The 16,514-nt window shown below is 44.6% G+C and overlaps 1 long non-coding RNA gene across 1 annotated transcript in view; it reads left to right on the top strand.

Annotated features, from left to right (window-relative positions):
* LOC146868786 (uncharacterized) overlaps window positions 1–10,428 on the top strand; it is a 56,952-nt gene extending 46,524 nt beyond the window's left edge. The window contains exon 6 of the long non-coding RNA XR_014966426.1: window positions 10,264–10,428. This is a non-coding gene — a long non-coding RNA (uncharacterized LOC146868786). The remainder of the gene's footprint in view (window positions 1–10,263) is intronic.
* Window positions 10,429–16,514: the final 6,086 nt, after the last annotated feature.

The raw sequence follows: 16,514 nt of genomic DNA, 5'->3' as shown, positions 1-16,514 counted from the left end.
ATCGCCCACAAGTTAACACATTAACTTGTTTAATGATCCTGCAACATAATTTTTTTCCTTCGGAATTGTGCCCCTCCACCGCTAATGTTATTTGGTCTGTGTGTTTCCTGCGCTATGCCATAGGTCCATGCATTTCTATTAATGAGTTTGGGTAGGTTGATTGTCTATGGGATATCAGTGCTGTGAAAGGTGCACAGCCTACGCGTGGTCCTCAAAGGCAACAGGAAGCGTTTCCGCTCCTGAGAGGCAATGGGAAGCGTTCCCACTCTTGAGAGGCAATGGATAGTGTTCCCGCTCCTGAGAGGCAAAAGGACGCATTCCTGCTCCTGAGAGGCAACGGATGGCGTTCCCGCTCCTGAGAGGCAATGAGAAGTGTTCCTGCTCCTGAGAGGCAATGAATAGTGTTCCCACTCCTGAGAGGCAACGGATAGCGTTGCCGCTCCTGAGAGGCACTGGGAAGTGTTCCTGTTCCTGAGATGCAACGGATAGCCTTCTGCTCCTGAGATGCAATGGGAAGCGTTCCTGCTACAGAGAGGCAAATGACAGCATTCCCGCCAGGGCACAAGTCCTATAAAAAGAAGTGGGGGGACTGACCAAGTAACACAGTATGCAAATAACGTCATGACGTCATTACGTACCACTATAAAATAAATAAAATAATGCTATTTAAACTATTTCCGTTAATACTGCTACAGACCAACCCATTTGACAGTCTTACAGTGTCTGCATTTATATACAGGGACAGAACAAAGGCAAAAGCATGCCTCCCTTAAGTACCTGTGAAGAGAAGGCAAGCTGTGTGCCTTTGTTACCCTCTGTGGCATTTACATTGAAGTGTGAGGTTCCAGGCGGCCCCCAGTACGCATATTCAAACAAAAGGAGGCCGGATGGCCCCTTAACTTCGGCCCAGCTGGAGGTGAAAAACGGCTCCCTCGCTGCCTGCACGTTGCTGCTGGAATGGAAAGAAGGCAACGTGCAGGTGCTGCTGAACGTGTCCCGGTGTCTTACGCCGGGACTAGTTCAACATATTTGTGTGGGGCCTAACGTCTTAGCAGTGGGGATGGTGTCCGCCTTGTGAAAATAGTGGGTGGATGCCGTGTACCTGCGTTTACCCCTGACTCGTGCCCTGGTTTCCGCTCCTGAGAGGCAATGGAAAGGGTTCCTGCTCCTGAGATGCAATGGAAGCGTTCCTGCTCCAGAGAGGCAATGGGAAGCGTTCCTGCTCCTGAGAGGCAATGGGAAGCGTTCCTGCTCCTGAGATGCAATGGAAGCGTTCCTGCTCCTGAGAGGCAATGGATAGTGTTCCTGCTCCTGAGAGGCAATGGATAGTGTTCCTGCTCCTGAGAGGCAATGGGAAGCGTTCCCGCTCCTGAGAGGCAATGGGAAGCGTTCCTGCTCCTGAGATGCAATGGAAGCGTTCCTGCTCTAGAGAGGCAATGGGAAGCGTTCCCGCTCCTGAGAGGCAATGGGACGCGTTCACACTGTAGTGCAGAGACCCATTTTATCTTCCCTTTTTCAAACTTTGTTTAGTTTCACACTCGATGGAGATGTCAAAGTTGTACAAACAACTAAGTGGAATGGCAATTGTTCGAATTCCCAACTTTACACACTCCTAAGACAACCGCATGCTGATCCAGTGACAGTGCGCTTCACAACTGCCCTCAGCTCCACTGCGAGAGGAGATGGTTCAAAAGCCTTGCTGGCTGGGCGATACTGCTGCTCGTGTACCCCAGCTCCAATAGTGGGGAGCTGAAGTAACTCTGTCCTTACTTTCAGCCTCACATCCAGACTCTACTGCTGTGAAACCCCTCCGGGTGCTGGGTTTCTGCTAATTTCTACTGACCTGCCTTTGTGAACAGTGTCCAAGGACATAACAAGGACCATCTGAGACAGAATTAAACAGTAAGCGGGAATAAATCACATGTGCTAAAACCCAGCAAGTACATTGTGTTTTCCAATTAAGGCCTATAATGTGTCCAGTTCAATCATCTGAAAGGGAAAGAGGCAGGAGGTGCTTGTACTTGACATGGCCGCATGAGACATTGATTGCTGTGGGCAGGACTCTGAAAACTTTTTGTGCACCAATGAACATGCTATTTTATGTTAAGTTCTGAGCCTTTGATAAAAACATTTCAACCATTTGAACAGCCTAATAGCACATCATGAGTCTGAGCCCCGTTCTGCAGGTTCTGGCTTTTCTCATGTCATGTTGGTCTGGTGCCGATTCTTGCCTTGACGTTGGCGTCTGTGCCGCCGTGCTTGTCTATGACACTGCCCAGGTAGTTGAAGGCCTCAACCTCTTCCAGTGCATCGCCTGCAAGAGTGAGTGCAGCTGTGCTGGCTGTGTTAGCCTTCAGGATCCTGGTGGTGCCCCTGTGGATGTAAAGGCCAAGTAATGCCGATGTGGCTGCCACATTGTCGGTCTTCTCTTGTAAGTAAGTAGAAGGACAGTGTGTCCAATGCATTATTGAATAATGGTTCCTATTGGTTAATGGGGTGAATACAATCGGATCTTTGTCGAGTACTAATGCCCTTATGTATTAACTTATTTTCCCAAAGACACAGAATGAGTAAAACCCTTTGATACATCTGGCCCTAAGTTTATTGGTGCACATGCTAATTGACTTTACACGTGCACCAATAGACTTAGGTGTTGTGTGTGTGCTGGTGTGAGGTGAACAAGGTGCTGTTATGGTGTCAAAACTTTGCCAACTGTTTGGATTTTGTGGTGTGTTGTGCACATAAGAGTGCCATGATTTGTGCCTCACTTGTTGTTTTGTCATAGAAAATTGTGTGTATATCTGGGCAGACTGAACAATGACATTGTTGGATGTAAGTTACACTGAAAGTGCACTGATAGCAGAGTATATGTTAGTATCAAACAAAAAAGATATGATCTGTCAAGTGCGCTTTGTTGGGGTGCATGTCTTTGAATTGATTGCTGTCAGGGCTTTAAGTGGGCCGGGGCTCGTCCGGGTCTCAGACCCAGTAGTAATCAGTGTCGGACTGAGAGAAAAAATCGGCCCGGGCACCGAAATAAAAGTGGCCCACGTTAGCGAACCAGATAGCTGAAAAGGTGGCCCACATTTGCAAATCAGGCCAGTTTTGAACTTGTAAAGATACGCTGTATGAGCATATTGCAATGTATGGGAGACTGCATGCATTTGTGCTGCAGGCAAAGTTTGTTTAAATGTCAGAGAAATCAACAGTAAAAACTGGTCCACTTGGCAATAAAACAAGCCCACAAACTGCTGAAAAACCGGCACAAACTCTGATCTGTGAGATTAGCCCATTGGCCAGTCCGACCCTGATTGTAATTAAAAACAGCCATTGAAACAGGTCCCTATATCCTTAAATTTAAATGTAAAGGCAAAAACACTGATCGATTTCTGAACAATGAATGTAAAAAGCGTTAAGGTAATCCATGTCATCGATTACATTCCTCTTTGTATTTCAAGTTTTACTTAGACTTGTGTGTTTGCTTATTCCAGGATGTTGTGTTCCTGTTTTTTGTGTGTTTCATACTGCTCTTGAGTCACCTCCAGATGTTGCTCATTTATTTTAAGCAGCTAATAACCATTGTCAAAGTCAATATTTCTGGCTAGTGTAAGGTGTATATCAAATGGTGTGTTATTATCCAGATGTGTAAACAGAGAGCTCAAAGAGACACCAAAATACCGGTCTGGTGGCACACTGGAAATTACAGGAATTTAGTTTATGCCACGCCCTTAACTACAGAAGCCACTCCCCTTTTAGAGACCCTCACTTTTTCGCTCCCACTTAAAGCCCTGGGTACTGTTGGGAACATCTTGGGGTTCACCTAAAGAGAGAATGGGCGCTGTGTTGAGTGTGTCATGTGTGTATTACATATTCACTACAGTATGTTTTGTTTGGTGCTGATTGATCAGTGTGAACAATGCCAACCTTGTTAACAATGGAAGCACAACAAACATACAGACGTAAATCAAATAACAGCCATTGAATTCAGGTTGGTCAGACCTTTCACTCCAGGATAAAGTGGGGTTGGATTTTTAAGCGCGGGTGATGCTCGTTTCTACCCTCCTGCAGGGGACGGAGGGGTGCCTGAAACCGCCCCGGGCTGGGAATTGGGGGGTAGGAAAAATGTGAATTATGACAGCATAGACGGACAAAGTTTATACTTCAGGAAGAAGTATGACCTTTTCTTACTTTGCCCTACTCTGGCATAGCTAACTTTGTGCAGCCAGCTGTCACGCTCCCCTCCTACTTGGACAGGACATCAGGGAGAAAGAGATTGATGCCTCACTAATGTGTGAGTGGAAGTGGGCGAACACAAAGGGCTGGTGGTCTCAATGCGTGCTCCCATAAGTCCCACCCTAGGACTTCCAGGAGCTGGGCAAGGAAATGAGCCCAGCGCCCAGACTGCACGGTCGGCAGCTTCGGAGCAGCTCCAGAGCATCTGGAAAGTACTCCTTGAAGGGCCTCTTTTTACCTCAGTTTGGGCCATATGTAGGTAGAACGTGTTTTGCGATTCTCTAATTGCAATTTTTAGGGAATCGCAATTAGAGAATTGCAAAACGGAATGTAGGTAGGATTAGCAAATATTTTTGCGAATCCTACATATTCCTTAATTGCGAATAGCAAATTGCAATTCGCAATTAAGGAATACCTCCCCATTCATTCCTATGGGCCTAGAGGCCCATAGGAATGAATGGGAAGACATTCTCAATTTGCGATTCTCAATTAGAGATTCGCAAATTGAGAATGCAATTTCAAGTGTGCCAGGGTGTCAAAAGGACACCCTGTTGCACCCCTGAAATGAGCATGGGTGCACATGTGGCACACATACATGCCCAAAGGACATGTGTGTGCACCACATTCCACTTTGAAAAATGCAAAAATATGCATTTGTGAAAGAAATCGCAAATTACCACCAACCTGTAGTTGGTGGTAATTTGCGGTTCCTTAAGGCCAAATTGCACTTTTTTGGTGCTTCTTACATTGCATTTAAGGAATCGCAAAATTTGCGATTCCTTAAATGCAATAGCAAAATAAGGAATCGCAAATTTAGCGATTCCTTATTTTGCACGCAGATTAGCCTTCCTACATACCACTTAGCAAAATTGCGATCGCAAACGCCGAAATTCGACAAATTTCGGCATTTGCGATCGCAATTTTGCTTTCTACATATGGCCCTTAGTTTTTTATTGTTTTTATTTACTGCACTAAGTAGAAAGCTGTCAGGCTTTACGGCTTTGCAAAACCTTACTGGTGAGGTTTGGTGGGGGTTTAAGGGTCCCAACATAGTACCCATATATTCCATCATTTGGAAACAGGAAAGGGACTTTGAAAAAGAAAATTGAAGGGATTTATATCAGCGACATCCACTTACGTGGAATAAATCTTAGCTGGTAAAAACCTGAAATAAAGCTATTTTTCGCTTTAAGTATCTTGCCTGAAACAGGTGTGTTTGCTTGTATTCAGGACCTCACCTCACAACCACGAAGGAGAAACTCAGCCATGGGAACAAGCACATACACTGACCCTAACTGGGGACAGGACAACACAACTTAAAGGGGATTCACAACAAGGGAATAATATGTATGCCGAGAGCCACATTCCATGAGCAAGCTTCAACAAACTCACAGCAACACATATTCACCATGGAGCACCATTACACTCACCACTACATCACACTTCACCACACCACAAAACACTATTCCACACAATATGTCTCAACCCTTCTCCTCACCACAAAGACAGCCCACATCACAATGGCATTACACACCACCCAAAACAACAAGACAAAATAACTTTTAATCTATGCCACACCTTAACAATCCATACAAAGTGCCACAGCAGCCAGACCTCACTAAACCAAGTAGGCCCACACAAGTAGCACATCCTCACTTTGCTAGTACCACAGTGCACACCTATGCTTCTCACATTAAGCTGTACAATATCATACCATATCATGCGTTTCCACTCCTTACCGTACCACAATGCACCCTGCCTTAAAGGTACATCCCACACCACACCTTGACACATCCACCACATCAAAATTACACAAAACGCAAACCAACAACTAGTAAACACAATACACGCCATTGCATGCACGCCTTCGCGATACACTCTTCAGGGCCTCTTTTCGTGAGCATTTGACTAATGACCATCTACTCTAATATGTTATGTGCAGTTGTAAAGTGCTCTATCGCTCGCGAGGGTATCCCGGCGCTGAGCAGGTGTGTGTGCCTCGCCGTGCCCTGATACAAGTTGGGATATGACTGATGCAACAGAATACCGCTGCACAGCAGCGACTCCAGCCATATGGAAGCGCTTAGCGCCTCTATGAGAAAGACGAGCGCGCGCCAGGAATGAGCTCAGGGTAATTCCCTCAATTTTCATATGTTCGTCCTTGGGTCAGTTTCAAACCTACGAAAAGGCGCAGATGTTCTCAGGTTGCAATAAGGCTCCCAAATGGCCTCTGAACACTTGTTCGCGAATGGCCAAATCTCTGCACCGGGGGCTAAAAACAAACATACAACAGTTGTCGGAGTAAATTCCAAAGTAATGCATCTATTATCTTCACAATTGGCTGGGTGGGTGTTTGGGCTGGAGGGATGCCAGCAGAGGACACAGTGATTCCACTAACAAGAATATGGAAAGGCCTCCTGGTGCAATACACCCACCGCTCGTTCCATCGGCACCTGCCCTACAAGCAAAAACATGGAAAAATGATTTGAGAAGACGTTTTCAGTACGTTCAAGGGAATTGGTATTGCTGGGAAGAACAGACGCTCTTCTGAAATTAGGGATAAAAGAATCTTTCTCCTCTTTCAATCTGGGGTGGTCTAATAGTAAATCCCTGCGTTGGCGATGGGTGACATTAGGTCTAATCTCATATTTTATTTCGAAAAACACTTCCAGTACTGGGTATATCCCTCAATCTCCATGTGTCTGAGATCCGTTGACTGTACAATTTGGGAATGATTACAACAGCCTCATCCTTCTGAGATGATTCTCTCTGTAATTTATTCGATTGGCCGATGACCCCCGGCCTAGAATGTTGGGATTGATCAATAATGCACTTCAAAGAGGAGGAATCACACAAGGAAAGAAAAGAACCAGATTTTGAGGAGTTGGTGGAGGACTGAAAAGGGCTCCACAAAGTGTGATGACAAAGTGATCAATGGAAATTGAGTTATTATCAAGAAGGGCCATTAAGGATAGACAGAACCTCAGATTGGACCGAGAATCGTCTTTCAAAGAATACATAGTGGTGCTTGCTGTTTCTGTATTGATTGACAAGATCTTTGTGAAGCGCTTGCACCTGCAAAGGCTTCTGAGCACTAAGATAGATTGAAACTCAGGAGGAGAGATTGAAAAAAGTGAAAGGAGTGGGACGTCAATTGCCAGGGCTCTCATGGCTCGATAATGAAGGTAAAGATGTTATAATTTAAAGAGCTCTTACAATGAAGGAAAGGATTTGTGGAATTGGAAGACAAATTTACTATCCACCCTTGTAACTATTTATCAATCACATAAAAGGTATTACAAACATGGTTTAGAATGCACACCCTTGGGTGCCTTCACCCCTACTGTTGTTTAAAGTTAAATTTCAAACAGGTCTTAATAACCCCACAAATGCCCCAGTGGATAATAAATGGCTTCACATCAGCCCAGGAGATGCAACTCAGTCCCACAGGCTGGTTATTAAATGTACCCAAATGTCCATGATACAGTCCCCATCACCCAGTGATTAAATGTCCTGATCTGCTCTCAACACCCTGGCATCCGTCGTGCCCATCAGTACATTCTTCTAAATGAGGCACACGCGCCTGAAGTGCACTAAATGCCACTCAGTGAGTGTCATACATGCTCTTGACTGGTACTCACTCAGTAGTTGTGGATAACATGCTGTGAAAACGCATGAGCTGCCTGCCCTCACTTATTCCTGTTTAACTGCACAAGTACAATTCCATTATTTCATTGGTATTTTTATAGCACCTGTCTGCGTTGGTGGGAAACATCCATTACAACGCAGTCATTACAACGACCTACCTTTCCAACGCAACTGTTACACCGCAACTGCCTTGACATCGCATGCCATTACAATGCATGCCATTACAGCACATGTCACTACAACGAATGCCATTACAACGCATACCATTACAACGCATGCCATTGCAGCGCATTATAAGGTAAGTAATGGAGGAGATTAATTTAGTTTTAGGGAGGGTATCGACTTTGGGGTACATGAGAATAGGAATTTTTACCCCTACACTCTCCAGCACTTTCCCTACTGTTGCACTCACTGGAGTGGGAATAGTAATTTTTACCCCTTTACTATCCAACACTTACCCTACTGTTGCCCTAAAAGTATTATGTGTTGTAATGGTATACATTGTAATGGTATGCCTTGTAAAGGAATGCGCTGTAATGGTAGTTTTTAAAAATGTGTTGTAATGGCATGCATTGTAAAATCATGCAATGTAATGGTAGTTGTGATGTAAAGACTGCGTTGTAATTGCATGCATCGGAACGTCATATATACGCGCTGGTTTAGACTTTTAAGCATGATGGATTGTGGCAGTACCTTACCCACTGGCTCCAGGATCTCATTGTTGTGTGTTGCTGTGCTGTTGTCGAAAGCAGACTGGGGGCATAGTAGCACCTGGTGCATATGAATAAATGGTGGAGAGGTTTGGGGGGGCGGGGTCATGGAGTTGGAGCAGAGCCTGGTTTTGAGTTTTTTCCTGGAAGGCCAGATGTCTTTGCTTAGCTTGTTGGCCGGGACCCCAAATTTAAGTAAAACGTGTCCCTCACTGACCATTTAAGGCACAGATGCTTATGTAGTATTGCTTACTGAGAGTTGTGGTAACAGCACCTCACAACACAGGGTAACTGTCCCCATTAGCACTAGCAAAAAGCTTTAAACAAGAAGACTAACCTGAAACGGAGTTTCCAATGAAGCTAAATTATCTGTGAGGTAAATGTTCTTGTGATAGCTGGCAAGGATGAATGCGCATATGCTGTACGACTGATTGAAAGGCGATCATGTCACTAAAATGTCTTTGTGCATAGGCCATTGCTGATTTTAAGGATGGTCTTGGCCTTTCCTTTCACATTGTGGCATCTACACCTCTTCTCCCGACTTTGTATATTTGAGATCATGTGAGTAATCGAGTGGGAGCCATGTTTCAAGATGGTGCAGGCTTATATGCACAGCTGTTGTTTATTCCTGCTATGTGTAAGGGCCATATAGGAATGACTCGTTTATACATATCACTAACTGATTGAAGGTCATACCACCAAAAGGGTCTTTAGTTTACAGACCATCATTAAATGCAAGGCCAGGTTATTCCCTTTCCTTTCACACTGCGGCTTACATGTTTTATCTCCCTTTTCGGGTATTCAAGATGATGTTGGGGAAGCAGGCAGAAACTACATTTCAAGATGGCGCTTGGATTATACGCATAACATCCCATTGCATTGTCCTGTCTTGTTGAAACATACGCATACTGTATATCACCAAGTGAAATGCGACCATGTCACTGAGTAGGCCCTTGGTGCATAGACCAGTATTTATTGTAAGGATGGGCTTAGCCCCTTCCTTTACATTGTATCATCTACACCTCTTCTCCCCCTTTGCATATTTGAGAAGATGTAGGCAAGCAAGTCGGAAGAGGACGCTTGACTTACGTGCACAATTCACCATTACATATTTCTGTCTTCTTAAAATGAACAACAATGAAATAGCATTTCCATGTCAAATTATGTCTGGATATTAGGAGTGGTGGTATCTGTTAGTAGCTTTGATTAATATGCTCTGCCTCTCTTATATAATATATGTACTAAGTGAAGGAATGTTCTGTAAACTATTAAAACGTTATCCTATGGAACAGGAGAAGAGAGAGTACATTTCCTTCATTAAGAAGAGCGGAAATGTGCATCAAGATATAGACGTAACCAGAGGCGATGCCTATTTACAAGGTACATTCTTAAAAACTTTCAGATGGGATTGAGACTTTGCAGTCACTGGAATGGGAATGAGGGCGCACATGGGGTCTTCCCATGATGCAAAGGATGCTCTCTGACTCTATAACAGACACTACTAAAATAATCAAGGTTTCATTTTGCTCGATGAGGCGGTGCCCTTCATAACTAGGTTTCCTGGTTACATCTGATAAACTTGTTTTTAAATTAGTAACTGTGTATTCAAATAAAGTGTAAATAATGTTTAGTCTTGTAAATATTCAATATGTATTTTATGTATTTATTGCAGCCCTGAAGAAGTTAAGATGGAACGAAACATGTTGGCTAATGATTTTTGTACATACTACAATCAAGTTTATCCTGTGCCATAAAAGATCTCGAAATAAAGTGATGTTTCAAAGGATCAAAACTTATTGTCATACATATCGGTTTATAATTGATTGATTTGATAACACTGAAAGGTAACACTGGGTTTGCCTACTTAGGATTATTCTTTTGGGCCAACGTTTTGGGAGGCCCACATTAAAGGATTGTGGTAGTTAGTCTCTTTAAACCCTTGCACCCAAATTGCGGGCTTCATTGTTTTTGGACTGCTTGGTGACAGTGGCTGGTGCAGTTTATATCAGTGCCTTAACTGACATTTGTTAATCTCTATTTCAATGTCCAAATTGGCCACAAATAAAATATGAACCTCAGTGTGAATTTTGCACATTCGTACCCGAACTGTCCGTCCTAACCCTCGCTCCCTGTTTAGCTCCTCGCTCTCCTCCTCACCTCCCTTTTATAATTTTTTGGATTTGTTGCATGGCTCCCTGTTTCGCTCCTCACTCTCCCCCTCACCTCCCTTTTATCATTTTTTGGATCTGTTGCATGGCTCCCTGTTTAGCTCCTTGCTCTCCTCCTCGCCTCCCTTTTATCATGTTTTGGATCTGTTGCATGGCGCCCTGTTTAGCTCCTCGCTCTCCTCCTCACCTCCCTTTTATCATTTTTTGGATCTGTTGCATGGCTCCCTGTTTAGCTCCTCGCTCTCCTCCTCACCTCCCTTTTATCATTTTTTGGATCTGTTGCATGGCTCCCTGTTTAGCTCCTCACCTCCCTTTTATCATCTTTTAGATCTGTTGCATGGCTCCCTGTTTAGCTCCTCGCTCTCCTCCTCACCTCCCTTTTATCATTTTTTGGATCTGTTGCATGGCTCCCTGTTTCGCTCTTCACTCTCCACCTCACCTCCCTTTTATCATTTTTTGGATCTGTTGCATGGCTCCCTGCTTAGCTCCTCACTCTCCTCCTCACCTCCCTTTTATCATTTTTTGGATATGTTGCATGGCTCCCTGTTTAGCTCTTCACTCTCCTCCTCACCTCCCTTTTATCATTTTTTGGATCTGTTGCATGGATCCCTATTTAGCTCCTCGCTCTCCCCCTCGCCTCCCTTTTATCATTTTTTGGATCTGTTGCATGGCTCCCTGTTTAGCTCCTCGCTCTCCTCCTCACCTCCCTTTTATCATTTTTTTGATCTGTTGCATGGCTCCCTGTTTAGCTCCTCGCCTCCCTTTTATCATCTTTTATATCTGTTGCATGGCTCCCTGTTTAGCTCCTCACTCTCCTCCTCACCTCCCTTTTATCATTTTTTGGATCTGTTGCATGGCTCCCTGTTTAGCTCCTCACCTCCCTTTTATCATCTTTTAGATCTGTTGCATGGCTCCCTGTTTAGCTCTTCACTCTCCTCCTCACCTCCCTTTTATCATTTTTTGGATCTGTTGCATGGCTCCCTGTTTAGCTCCTCGCTCTCCTCCCTTTTATCATTTTTTGGATCTGTTGCATAGCTCCCTGTTTAGCTCCTCGCTCTCCTCCTCGCCTCCTTTTTATCATTTTTTGGATCTGTTGCATGGCTCCCTGTTTAGCTCCTCGCTCTCCTCCTCGCCTCCCTTTTATCATTTTTTGGATCTGTTGCTTGGCTCCCTGTTTAGCTCCTCACTCTCTTCCTCGCCTCCCTTTTATCATTTTTTGGATCTGTTGCATGGCTCCCTGTTTAGCTCCTCACTCTCCCCCTCGCCTCCCTTTTATCATTTTTTGGATCTGTTGCATAGCTCCCTGTTTAACTCCTCACTCTCCTCCTCACCTCCCTTTTATCATGTTTTAGGATATGTTGCATTTGTAAAGACATTAATGTTGACTCATTCCATTGTTTCTTTGCACCGTGAGTAGTCAAACAGTGATTAGCCACTGTGACTAATTAGACTAAGTTCTCAGTTTACCATCCAATCACAGGATATGTTACTGATTCTGAACATTCCACAACAGCCCATGTACAAAAGCCACACTCACAGCTCCCAGAGAAAATTCTCTGCGGTGGTCTATACTGGGATATTGGTCAACACATCCTGAAGCATGTTTAAGCTATCCACTGGTGGCTCTCCTTAGTTGTGCTTAAAATGGGAGATCTTTGTTCAGTTGCATTTGCCTAGGCACACGACTTCCATCACAGCATTTAGCGACCCGTCTTTCGCTGCTGCTACAGCGACCTCATACACACCTTATCCTTTCACAGACATTCACATTTTCCCAACCATCGATCTCTCACTTCTCCTCGGCATCTCCGTTGAGCTGATCCACTTGCACCCAATTTCGCTTGGACACTACAAGCACCATTTGCATTTCTTCACTGAACGTTGCTGGGTTCTCACAAATGTTGTGTTATTGTTTCTTAATATTAATAAAATCATCCATGGACCAATGAACTTGATAGTTAATTCTTCCTGCTGGACCAGGTTAGCCTCTTAGGGGTGAGATGTGAGGGGGTTGTCAGAGCCCTGCATCCTCAGTATCACGAGTAGTTAGGGTGTGTACTTATTGCCTTCCTTATATCTACTACACTTTCTCGCCCAACATACTGCAGGTGGTGGGCTACTGTCGTGGTCTGTCCAGTGCTGAATGAAAATGGTGATGAGAGCGGGAAGTATGTGCCGTGACTCAGACTTTCATCCTACGTGCTGCTCTTTCCCTCTAAAGCCTCTTTGTCAATTTTCAGTCTCGTGGCTCCATCTTGTGTATTATCTCCCTGTGCCCTTCTTGCCAGCGGGGCTGTTGGCACTGCTCCATTTCCGGGCGCTCCCATGGGCACGTCCCCTGCACCTCCAGCCTGCAAGGGGAAATTGAAGACATATGGAATACCTTCTTCTATCTCCCCTGTGGTTTTCTTTGTTAGTTCAGTAATTTAGGGAAATAAGTATGGAGGATGGCAGGCAGTGGGGGCACAGAAAGCCCTATCTCTATCTCTCGAATGACTGACTTGATATTGAAGTTTCTCATGAGTCTGCTTCATCCCGGCGACCTGCGACTCATGCTTACCCTCATCTACTTCCTTACACCAACTACGAAACACCAGCCGCTGTTCTGCATCAATCTTATTTTTGGCATCTTTCAACCTCTTTTGTAAGTTAGTTAAAAGCTCCAAATCATAGGTGCCTCCTTCTGGAAAGCTTTTCTTTCCATCTTTGTTGGTGAGTCCCACTCACTGTTCCAGATCGGGGCACATGCTTTTTTCCATGCTGGTGGTACATAGGAAGGGCAGGAGGCCCTTTTATCAGGAGCTCTTCTCCACCTTTAGATTCTTAGTCCCCATTGCTATTCCACCTTCACTCATGGAAACACAAGAAGGCATCTTCCAGGAATGTTCTGCAGCTCCTCCTGTGGAGGGAGCGGGGAAAAGGAATTATGGGTAACGGGGGAGGAGACATTCAGTTATTTCTTCTAACTGATCTTGTAGAGGGAGGAAGGGCAGTATCCTTTACTCCCTCACACTGACCATCTTGCATTTAGCTGACATTCGTTCACACTGATATGCTATCGAAGGAGTCAGGTGGCGGATCAATGAGCAGTTTCACACACACATTCATTCTTAGAGGGTCTGTGCTAGGGTTCTGGAACTCCTGCCTATCTTCCCCTTTTTGCAATCTTATTAGAGTCACCTCTCTCAAGTAGATGCTCCTCTGCTAAGGAGGAAGAGCGTCGCCCCACTGCTTTTAAGCAGTGCAAAGTTAAGGAAACATAAAATGAAAATAACTTTGAGTTATCATCATTTTATGTTTCCGTCAGTACTGGTTTCTGTGCTGCTTTGCCAGGGGCGGGTAGGTAGGGCTGCTCTGCTCGCGGAGCAGGGCATCACAGGAGTTGTTTGCCCACTCCTATGTGCACATGGCTGTTTGGCAGGCCCTCTTGGGCTGCCCAATACAGTCATGCACACTTTCCCTGTTCTCCACAAAGGCTGCATTACAGCCTGCATGGAGAACATGCCCAGGCCCCCATTTCCTGGCTGAGCATCGAACCAGGACACTCAGACCAATCACAACGCTGCATTGTAGCATTGTGATTTGGCAGGGGAGCCTGGATGCTTATCAATCACAACGCTGCATTGCAGCGCTGTGATTGGTCAGGGGAGGCTAGCTGTGCTTCCTGTTCCTAGAGTCCGACGAGGAGAGCAGGAGCAGAGACACGCGACCCAGCGGCAAGGTAAGTGTTTATTTTTCTTTTTAATATTTTTTTACATCGTGCACCCTCCCCCCCTTGCACACCCTGCCACCTGTGAGCCATGCCGGCCGCCACTACCTCTTTCTCTATTCCTTGGTGTACACACACGTGCTGATGTTCCGTTTATGGGCTCCTACCTACCCGACCAGTTGGATTCCCTTGGCTATTACTCAGGCGACCAATGCATGCTTTTGTGAAAAAAATAAACAAGCACATATAGCAATAGAAAAGTAAGCATGCTCAGACTTCACCTTGTAATTCAGCTACTCTAACAATAGCTAACCTGACGAGCTGGTGAAGTGCTTGGCCGCACTCTTCCCCAGTTCCTCTGAAGACATATCTCCCTTATCTTTGGTGCCTGGGGTCATCGTGTGGAGTCGAGTCCAGCTCTCCTCCCTCCTCTGCCTGAGAGTAGGCAATTCCCGGCCAAAGGCACCATTTTCTGTGGAGGCAGTTAAATACCTTCACACCTATTGGAAGCCTAAACCATGTTTATTAAAGCAAAAATATACAAATAAGCACCCAGAGAGACATTGCTTCGCCTCTCCAAGTTAACGACCATGGGATGCTGACCTCTCCCACAACGTTAATAATAATAGGTTTAGGGAGTGTAGAGGGGAAGCCCTACACGGGCACTGGAGGTGGATACGTCCTCCACTTAGAATTAGTTATCAAACATAAGGATCCACCTCTGGAAGAGAAGAGTGGAAAGAAATATCCTGGGTTCAATAAACACTAGGGTAGTGAAGTGTGCGTGTCCCTCTTTGGTTGGACACACACTAGGTTGTTTAAATACCCCTCACACACCAAGAATGGCCCATGGTGTCATGCTTCATCATAGGGGTCTTCCTCTCCCACAACGTAGCACTTTTTGAGCATTGTCGTTCTAAAACCGGCAATGGAAAGGACACACGAGACAGGACCTGGAAGTCAGACAGTGGGAATCTCAGCAGGTGATGGGCTTTCCCATGCGAAGGATCAAGAGGACCATGAAAAAATACAAATAATATATACGTCTAAGATGCTGAGCGAGTCATATACGAATCCTTGATTATACGTGCCAATATGAAAAGAAGGCTACACTCATCAGAAGTGCAAACACAGTATGGATCTAGTATAAAAGAGGCATACAAAATGGTTGTGAATAAACAACATAACGACTTCATTAACAGCAATGTAAATCAGCATACATCTTTGGAAAAGAACAAAACAAATTCATGGGGCTCATCTGCTCACTTTGACACATATGACATCTGGGGAACAGTCCAACAAGCTGCTTCCTATTAATAAAGCAAGGGGAAAGGATCTCTTTTATCTACTGAGGCTTATGAATTCAATTATTCAGTCATATAATGAGCAAAGCGAAAAATAATGTAAGGATAATTATTATACGCGAGGAACCATCTGTCTTTATCCTGAAATCCATTGCTGCGATTGTAGCACTGTAGGGGTAAGTTAAATATTGCATGCTTGTAGGAAATGACAAATTGACTGTCTTTGTGTGATTTACCCACATGTTTGTCCTTTATGTTTTGCTGGCATTGGAACTCTGTGCTCTTTACCTTTGCTAAACAGGAGTAAGGTGCATGTGCCCCCCCTTTAAACATGGAAAAATCGTATACCGCTGCTTCACATAATTAACTTACTTAAGAGTCTAGTAAATGGTATGAAGATTACACCCCGGCCCTCGAAGGTAGATGCCACCTGTGGAGTGCAGCACTGTAAGAAGTTGGATTATTATTTGGGGTGGGAAACTGCCCACCTCGAGAAATAATCACAACTCTTATCAGGCTGAACCCTTAAAGTCACTCGATTAAACTGAGCTGAACCCCATGGGATCTATAGCACAGAGCTGACAGGCTAACCTTGGAGCAATGTGTAAATTATTCATGCCGTACCAAAAAAATAATAAAGTCAATATGCAAACAATAAAAATCCCAAACCGAATTGGAACAATAGAGTAAAATTGAATACATAAAATTATATCAAAACAACAAAAATCTAATAATGTAAACC

Source organism: Triturus cristatus, chromosome 1_2 (genome assembly GCF_964204655.1).
Source record: "Triturus cristatus chromosome 1_2, aTriCri1.1, whole genome shotgun sequence".
Classification (NCBI taxonomy): Eukaryota; Metazoa; Chordata; class Amphibia; order Caudata; family Salamandridae; genus Triturus; species Triturus cristatus.
This window is presented reverse-complemented; position numbering and strand designations above follow the sequence as displayed.